General features: G+C 40.9%; 1 pseudogene; it reads left to right on the top strand.

Annotated features, from left to right (window-relative positions):
• The first annotated feature begins 225 nt into the window (after window positions 1-225).
• On the top strand, window positions 226-4,561 carry LOC139736392 (uncharacterized; annotated as a pseudogene).
• The last annotated feature ends 4,796 nt before the right edge of the window (window positions 4,562-9,357 follow it).

Genomic DNA, 9,357 nt, shown 5'->3' with positions numbered 1-9,357 from the left:
CTACATGTACATCGAGAATTGAATCTACGCCTGACTTGCTGAATAATTAACGTGTGTTTTACAACGCTTTTCAACAGCGATGTTGTTGGGTAAGTTTGATGTCTGACTTCTTGTGATCGACATGCTATTTTTTCCGGTTCAAAATGAGTATTTTTTGCCGTTTAAATAGTATCTCGAAGTTGACATAGTATTTTATCTCGTAATGTACGGTAGAGAATTCAGCCATTGGCTGCGCATTAGCCATTGGCTGAATTTGCGTAATATGAGAGGCCGTTCCGCGCGCAATCGCCATCTTCGTTCCAGCGCAATGTTCGATCGCGAAGCGATTTTTATCTGACCGAAAAATCGGAAAATATCATCGAAATCTGCGGAAATACGGAACTGAATTCGTGCTCTCTTACAAGCGTGATTATCGTTCTCAGCATGGATGAACCAGCTGACAAATCGGAGAAGGCAAAAGCCAAAAAAGATACCGAGCTGTGTGAGCCTAAGGCCAGCCCAGCTCCGGCAGCAAAGAAGAAGGCTGCAGGCAAAAGTCTGTCTAGCGGCGGGAGGCCTAAGGCATCCCGCCCCGCGGCTTCGGGGAAGGCACAGCCGAACCCGCCCGCACCAGCTGCTACCGCTCCCAACCCGACTGTGACTACAGCGGAAAATAGCACGGAGGTTATGTCCCGCATTGGGAAACTCGAGTCAATGTTCGAAAAAATGATCGAGACTTTGAGCACTCCTCATCACGGAGAACAACATGCCAACACGCCGCGGGATTGTTTTAGTGAATATGGCGACTGCGACACACAAAGGGGAAGCAGCTCACCACCCGTCATAGAATTGGCGGATAATCGCAGCGTGGCTGATTTCCTATCGGCAAACCGCGATGACGCGGTCAGCTTGTTTTCGGACGTAGGCCTACAGGAGGCAGATAAAGACAAACGGCCAGAATTCAAGATACCACGAATGGCTCAGAAATTCGTGGCTCCGTCCGGGATAGGGGAACCACTAGATGAGGATGTCGCGGACACCATTGTGTAGCTATATGATGGGACAAAAACTTGACCAGAAATCTCTCGACGAAGCAGCAACTCGCTACCCCTGCCCATCTAACTGCACATGTCTAGAAACCCCTAAAGTGAACAGCACTATCTGGGAGAACATCTCGACGGGGACGAGACACAGGGATCTGAAACTACAAATGATCCAATCATCCCTCTTGAAAGGGATAAACGCGTTTGCTCGTACCCTTCCAGCAACTTTGTCTGAAGCTCAGCAGGATGCTATGGCTTTTCTCTGCGATGCAAACTTCTCCCTCAACTGCATGAGAAAGGACAGCATAAAGCCTGACATGAACTCAAATTTCCACCACCTGTGCAAGCCCTCTCACAAAGTGACAAAGTACTTGTTTGGAGATGACCTGGGGCGCCAAGTGAAAGAGATCCAAGAACAAAGGAAAACAATGTCAGGCATGATGAAATCACGCTTCACACGAGAGCAATCACGGTTCCAGCCGTACAAGAAACCGGATGTGACATCTCGCCGTCAATACACGTCGACTGGGTTCACCCGCCCGTTGGGGAGGGGTTATGACCGCCGAACATCACATTCCAACCCCATGGCCGGTTCATCTGCACAGCCTTTTTTAGGGAAGGCTTGGAGGGGGAGACCTCGAGATCCTCCTCACACTTACACACCGACAGCAGCAAGGGAGGGTGGCAACAAGCAGCCAACCTACCACAGGCAGAGCCAAAGCCAGGGGAGGAAATAGAACAGGTAGGTGACTATGAACACAACATAGACAACGATCTAGTTACAACACCAGCTGTCGTCGGAGGTCGTCTGAAGCCATTTTTCCCTGCTTGGGAAAATATCACGAGAGACTCACACATTATTCAAGCAGTTCAAGGCTATACAATAGAATTTGACCCAGAAAAATTTCCCCCTTCTCGAGAAAAACCTCTGCGTTCTTACAAGCGGAATGCTGAAGAAACAGCCAAGATTGACCATGAGATTCTTGTTCTGGAAGAAAAACAGGTCATTGAAAAATGTGCCCATGAAGAAGGGGAATTTATTTCAGAGGTTTTCACGAGACCAAAAAAGAACGGAGGAGTTCGATTAATTCTTGACCTGTCCGAACTCAACAAAAGTGTTCAGTACCAACACTTTAAAATGGATAATATTCAATCTGGTATTCTACTCCTCTCAAAAGGGTGTTATATGGCTTCAGTAGACCTCCGTGATGCATACTACACAATTCCCATTCACTTAGACTCTCGTAAATATCTCCGCTTCGTATGGAGAAACCAATTGTGGCAGTTCAAAGCTTTGCCAAATGGCTTATCTTCCGCCCCAAGACTGTTCACCAAAATACTGAAACCAGTGCTTGCCTTACTAAGACAACAGGGGCACACAGTTTTGTCGTACTTGGACGACACACTGATAATTGGGAACAATAAAGCAGACACTCGCTCAGCAGTGCAAGCCACCACTGACCTTTTGACTAGTCTAGGGTTCATTATTCACTCAGAGAAATCGGTACTTGAACCATCCCGTGAGATTGAATTTCTGGGTTTCCATTTAAATACATCTGAAATGAGAATCACCCTCCCAGCCAGTAAGAGCAATGACATTCAAGATGCATGTCGATCCTTACTTGCTAATAACAAACCTAGTATCCGGGAGGTAGCTAAAGTCATTGGGAAGATTGTGGCTGCCTTACCAGCATCTCAGTACGGCCCCTTGCATTACAGGCAGCTGGAAAGGGAAAAAATCAGAGCCCTGAGAAAACAGAAAGGACATTTCGATAGACATATGAGCCTATCAAATAGAGCCAAGGCGGAACTAGTTTGGTGGTCATCCCATGCACATCTCGTGTCTAAACCCCTGTACCCAGGGAAAGTATCAAAAGAAATAAGAACAGATGCTAGTGGACAAGGTTGGGGTGCCACAGACCTGCAATCCAAGACAGGGGGTAGATGGAATGCTCAAGAATTAGCAAGAGCAGCAGGTAATGAAATAAACTATCTGGAAATGCTAGCAGCCGGTTTGGGACTCAAAAGCTTCTGTTCAAATGTCAGAGATGCACATATACTGTTGAGATTAGACAACACCACAGCGGTGACATACTTGAATAACATGGGCGGCGTCAAGTCTGAAGCATGTAACGAAATGGCGTTGCAAATTTGGGATTGGTGCAGTAGACGACAAATTTGGATAACAGCATCTCACTTAGCAGGCTCTAAGAACACAGAAGCTGATACGATGTCAAGGAAATTCAATGACAATATAGAATGGATGCTAGACAAGACAATATTCAATGAGATAGTGCAGAGGTATGGGTTACCAAATGTAGACCTTTTTGCCACCAGACTGAATGCCCAGCTCCCAACATACGTCTCCTGGAGACCAGATCCAGGGGCATGGGCAGTAGACGCATTCACTATTGACTGGGGACCCCTAGTATTTTATGCGTTTCCCCCATTTAGCTTGGTTGCAAAGTGTCTCCAAAAAATCAGACAAGATGGCGCTAGGGGAATTTTGATAGTGCCAAATTGGCCAACACAGCCCTGGTATACCGTACTACGTAACATGCAATGGAGGAGCCCTGGGTATTGCGAAAACACCAGTTGTTAACCCAACCCATTACAGGTAGACCCCATCCACTTACACATCTCTCCCTCTTATGTTGCAGGGTTGGAGCAAACATTTCATAGCTCAAGGACTGACGGAGGAGACTGCTGATATAATGGCAGCGTCTTGGAGGAAATCCACCAAGGAGCAGTATATGGTGTATATTAGGAAGTGGCAAAGGTTTTGTCATGAGCGTCACTTATGTTGGACCCATACGAAGGTGGGAAATTTGTTTGCGTTTTTTAATTCTATGTACAAAAATGGAGCAAGCTACAGCACCTTGAATACATCAAGGAGCGCACTAGCATCAGTTGTTCTTCTACGGGACGAGAAATACACCATTTCTACACATCCTTGGATTTGCCGGTACTTCAGGGGCATTTTTAATCTCCGACCACCCACTCCGAGATACAGCTTCATATGGGATGTGGGCAAGGTGCTGAGCTACCTCAGACAAGTAACTCCAGCTCATAAGATTTCGCTGTGTCAACTGACACACAAAGTATGTTTTTTACTAGCGTTGACTTCTGCCCAAAGAGTGCAAACACTTTCATACCTAACCCTTGACAATGTGAAGGCGTCCAAAGATTGTGTGGAAATAGCAGTGGCTGATTTGATAAAGCAGAGTCAACCTGGGAATGTGGGAGTGAAAGTAACACTGAAAGCCTTTCCCGAGGATAAGAAACTCTGTGTTGTACACTATGTTAAAGAATACATTAACAGAACAAGCACATTGAGGAAGGAGGTGAATGCACTATTTGTCACCTACAAGCAACCCCATGGGAAGGCATCAAAGCAAACCATCGCTCGATGGATAAAAACTGTGTTGAGAGCATCAGGTATCGACACCGATCTCTTCAAAGCACATTCAACGAGATCGGCGGCAACCTCATCTGCCAAGAGGAATCATTTTCCAATAGCAGACATTCTCAAGCATGCTGGGTGGAAAAATGAATCCACGTTCAGGAATTTTACCTGAAACCGGCATCCCAGGCAACATCCTTTGGACAAGCAGTTCTGGGACAACAGACCTCTAGGAAGGGACAAGATTCAGTCCTGTAAACATAGGTAAAGTTGCCCAAAAACTTTCTCTGACAATATATTCTGTGAAAAATGACTACTGTGAAAATCTTTGAAGTCTCATATTACGCAAATTCAGCCAATGGCTAATGCGCAGCCAATGGCTGAATTCTCTACCGTACATTACGAGATAAAATAGAAAATTAAATGAAAAACATTGAAATTTAATTTGTATTTTATGAGTAATGGGAGGATAGAGAATTCAGCACCCTCCGCTCCCTCCCTTACTCTGAACAGCCTTAAATGTGGCTTATACAAGATCTATTTTATCTCGAAATATTTTTTCACAGTAGTCATCAGCTTTTAAAGATGGCGATTGCGCGCGGAACGGCCTCTCATATTACGCAAATTCAGCCAATGGCTAATGCGCAGCCAATGGCTGAATTCTCTATCCTCCCATTACTCATAAAATACAAATTAAATTTCAATGTTTTTCATTTAATTTTCTATTTTTCCTCTTTCAAAACATTCCCGTGTTTATAGCTGGCTGCTGACCCATCTAAAAAGGGGATTGATGTGACTTTTTGTTCATCAGGTCGGCAATACTTCGTGCTTTACGCAGATACCAAGATCGACGGTGCCCTAGAAGCATAACTTGTTAAAAATTACGCCTGAAGATTGCATTTTTAGAGGCCAAATAATGTATTCTAGTCCTCCGGAAGGTCACGTGATCGCATCTAGTGCGGAAGGGGACTTTTTCGGACCGTAAATGCACCGTTGTTAACGATCTCTGCGGAGGTGCAGGGTCAGTCCCATATATTGAAATTAGCGTTGTTCATTCGCTCAATTGGAACTTCGTGATATCGTGTGTTGTGTACAGTGAGTCAGTGTAGGCCGGTGGCGGTAGGCCTACAATTGTATGTGGCGATGGCAATTTGTAAATTTGAATTTACAACTTATTCACAAAAATTGTACAGTGTACAATGTGTATGCTGTCTATAATAAACAGGGTCTTAGTCTTCATCTCTTAGTAGTTAATTATTATATGATTTAGGCACCTACTCATCACTTAATACAAACAAGAACAGTATAGATTCAATATTATTATTATTACAAGTGTATTAGTTTTTTTTCTTTCGCATGGAGAAAGAAGGCACAAGAGCGATTCTAGTATTATATTTGATGTAAACATAATTTTCATGACATGTTTAAGATTTGACCCGGCTGCGATGTTAACACTAATAGAGTACCAGGCTATTTGAATTTTTCAAGTTGGTATACAGGTTGTCAGTAAATATAGAGATGTATTAGTCTTCCGCATCTACAATTTGTAACAATAAAGTTTACGAGGATGTCTGAATGAATGTAATTATTCTCAGAATAATATGAGGAGTTTGTTCGCAAAAACCGATAAGTCCATATTTGCCAAATGGAAATATTTGCGATTAAAGGTCAGGAAAAATTAAGAGAATACTAAGAAAAGGTTTGCTTCTTTTGACCATAACTTCAAAAATGCCCTTTTATATGTAGTGACCAATATCTCATTTAAAAGGTGTTATTTTGTACTTTATGACAGAGACCGTACTTGAAAATCTTCAAAAATGGACTTATCGGTTTTTGCGAACAGACTCTTCATATGTTTACCATAGTACAGTGCATGTCTGTAGTTTCTCTCTGCTTGAATTGGGGTTTACTCCAACATAATGTTTTCGGACATGTTATTGTGAATAATGGTTTATAATACCATCTATGATTAATTTTCTTTATTTGTGTCACATTGTATATGTAGGTATCCCCAGTACCTGACATCACACCGATGGAACATGCATATTTAAGGTGATTCTCTTCTCTGTGGCCTCCAGGAAAATCTGCATGACATAAACGAGAAGATCTACACTGTCAGTTCTATAGTGTATTTTTTTTCTTGGATGCACACGTACCATTCAATCTCTGACAGATTTTTATCAAGGAGAGCACTGCTGTTTTGCAAGCGCTGAGTGACTTCCTCACAAGAATAGAAACAACTGATTAGTACACCTGTAAACTTTTTCATTTCATTGAAAAACCTAGAGCAGTATGTGATCATGATAACCTACCTCAGAAAGGTGCTAAATATGTGATATGATACAATAGGAAGAATGAAGTTGATATACAATTGTAACATATTACAGTATGTTACTGTATATCAACTTCATTCATCTTTACGGTAACATTTTTAGAAAAGAGGATGTACATGTATATTCTTTGAAAAGCACAGTTGTTGTAGTAAATGTGAAGTTCGACCATTACAGATACATCAATGTGTGGAACTATGCAAGATAGTATATGTTAAATTATGTGCATTTAAATTACTTTGGAGTTTGTACAGATGGCAGAATTATGAGCCCTGATTAAACTAAATATTATCCTTCATGATATTCTTGATAAATGTTATGGAAGCAAGTACATTGTACAGTATGAAGTAGTATCTGGACGTACAGCCATTACTCGACAGGGGCATGTCTTGTTGCTGAAGGTATGAATTTAATTTGTACATCATCACTGAAGCACTAGAAGAGGTTTAGTTAGTACATGTATGCATGTTTTATTGCTAATATTTTGGTTGTGACCCATTTCAGAAGAGGTTTCAAAGATGTAAGAATTCTGTTCGATCAGGAAGATACACAAGGTATGTCACCAAAAGGAATTGAACGGTCAAGAAGGGATAAGGAAGATGAAGATTTTGACACAACAGTTAGATAGATGATACATTACATTAGTACTTCCCCCAAATCAACCAAAATTTTGAACATGTTCGCATTGAACGGGCATGCTCTTATTAGATACCTATAAAGAAAAATTGTGGACCTTGTGAAAGGTAAGATGAGCAGATTTTTATAACACCTGGGGGGTTTCATGTTGGCCTGTAGTCTACCCCAGGGTTGTCGAGTGTTGTTACTGGTAAGGGGTTCGAATACACATTTGTATCATTCACTCAGTCATAAACATGAAGAGAGTGACACACAGATATTTTAAATGTGTATGATACTGCTTGTGTACATGTACTGATACATGTGTATTCAGTTGACAGAGATGTTGGGATGATTAGTTTGCCTTTTGACATTTCAGATAAGATTATATACAGTCAATGCTAAAGTTGGGAATGAAAGATTTCTTCACATAGATGTTTTGCAAGATGCTATAAGGCCAAATCTAATCTGTCTGCTTCGATTTCCAGTAATATTGATGTTTTAAAGTTACTTTAAATTCTTTATCTGTTTAGTTTCCAGTATAAAGTGTACTTCATACAGTGGCGGATCCAGTTAGGACCGCAACTGGCGCACGCCCCCCTTTATTTTTTGTTTAAACAAAAGAAATTAAAAGAAAAAAATGGGGGAGGGGTGCATGCGCCCCCTTTAATTTTGTAAACGCGTCCCCTCTTTACGGAATTCCTGGATCCGCCCCTGCTTCATATGTAGTATGTACACTTCTGAATTGTTGATGCAGCTGCCAGTTCATGTGTTTGAAACATTGGCAGTGTGACCAATAGATACATTGCACTTACCTTCAAAGTATTTAAGGGCATATGTCCACCTTCAAAACATTCTCTGCTGTTTGGACTGTCGATGAAGTTTATATATTTTGTACGTTTCATTTTGTTTCCAGTAAGTACACTTCATATGTATACATGTACACCTTAAAATTGCTCTTGCAGCTGCCAGTTTACTGTCACCCTCTATTCATGTGTGTGAAACCTTGGCGATGTGAATACTATAGTAGATACACGTATGTGTACCTGCCTTCAGAGTACTCAAGGGCATTTGTACACCCTCAAACATTCATGCAGTTTGAACTATTAATGAAGTTATCTCTGTACATGTATCATTTGAGTGAAACCTTGCCAAAAGTGTAGATGGCATGTAATTTACAGAGTATTGCCTCAAAACATTTGTGGTATTCTTGCTTGATTTTATTCACTTACATAACATTCAAGCCATATTCACAACTGTTTCATGTTTGTGCAACATCGGTATCAGTATAGTTTGTTTATTGCCAGTGTCAAAATTTGCCGGCATTTTATTTGTACAGATCTGCTCCATACAATGTAGCTCTGCAATTGTTCAAACTACCTGGTACATTCATTTGCTCTTGTCTTATTACTGAGCTTCACCAGAAGAATTTTTTTTTTTTGAAATGTTCACTGTACATCACTGTTGTAGTCAAGACAGACTGATCCTACTCGCGTTCCTACATGTACTCACAAGACCGCTGACAGTTGTACCTTTCGCAGGTCTCTTACATGCCACTTGGCTGGAGACTGAGTCCAATACCACCACCAAAAAATAAATTAAAAATAGTTAATAAATGGATGAATAAATAAATGAGTTATAAATAAAAAAAAATAAAATGATCTAAAACTGCATTTGACTATACTGCTAAAAAGTAGATAAAACTGTAGACTGCTTATGCAGCTCTTACTTTAGGTATTTTTTTTTGTTATGTGTGTGATACATTGTCATGAAGATTGGTGGATACCTTGAAACTTAACTGCAATGTAGTTCTTTCAACACTTACATGTAATAAATAAATATAATATATATATATATATATATATATGGAGATGTATATACGTTTATAAAGAAAAAAAACTTGTGGATTGTGCTCCTTTCTCTGTTGTTATTAATGAAAAAAAAGGTATTAATTGATGAGAATGGCACGTGCAATAATGTATGTAAA

Source organism: Diadema antillarum, unplaced genomic scaffold (assembly GCF_040938485.1).
Source record: "Diadema antillarum isolate AM-2024a unplaced genomic scaffold, OU_Dant_1.0 seq00000643_RagTag, whole genome shotgun sequence".
Lineage (NCBI taxonomy): Eukaryota > Metazoa > Echinodermata > Echinoidea > Diadematoida > Diadematidae > Diadema > Diadema antillarum.
Note: the sequence above shows the minus strand (reverse complement) of the source record. Positions and strands in the feature narration are given on the sequence as shown.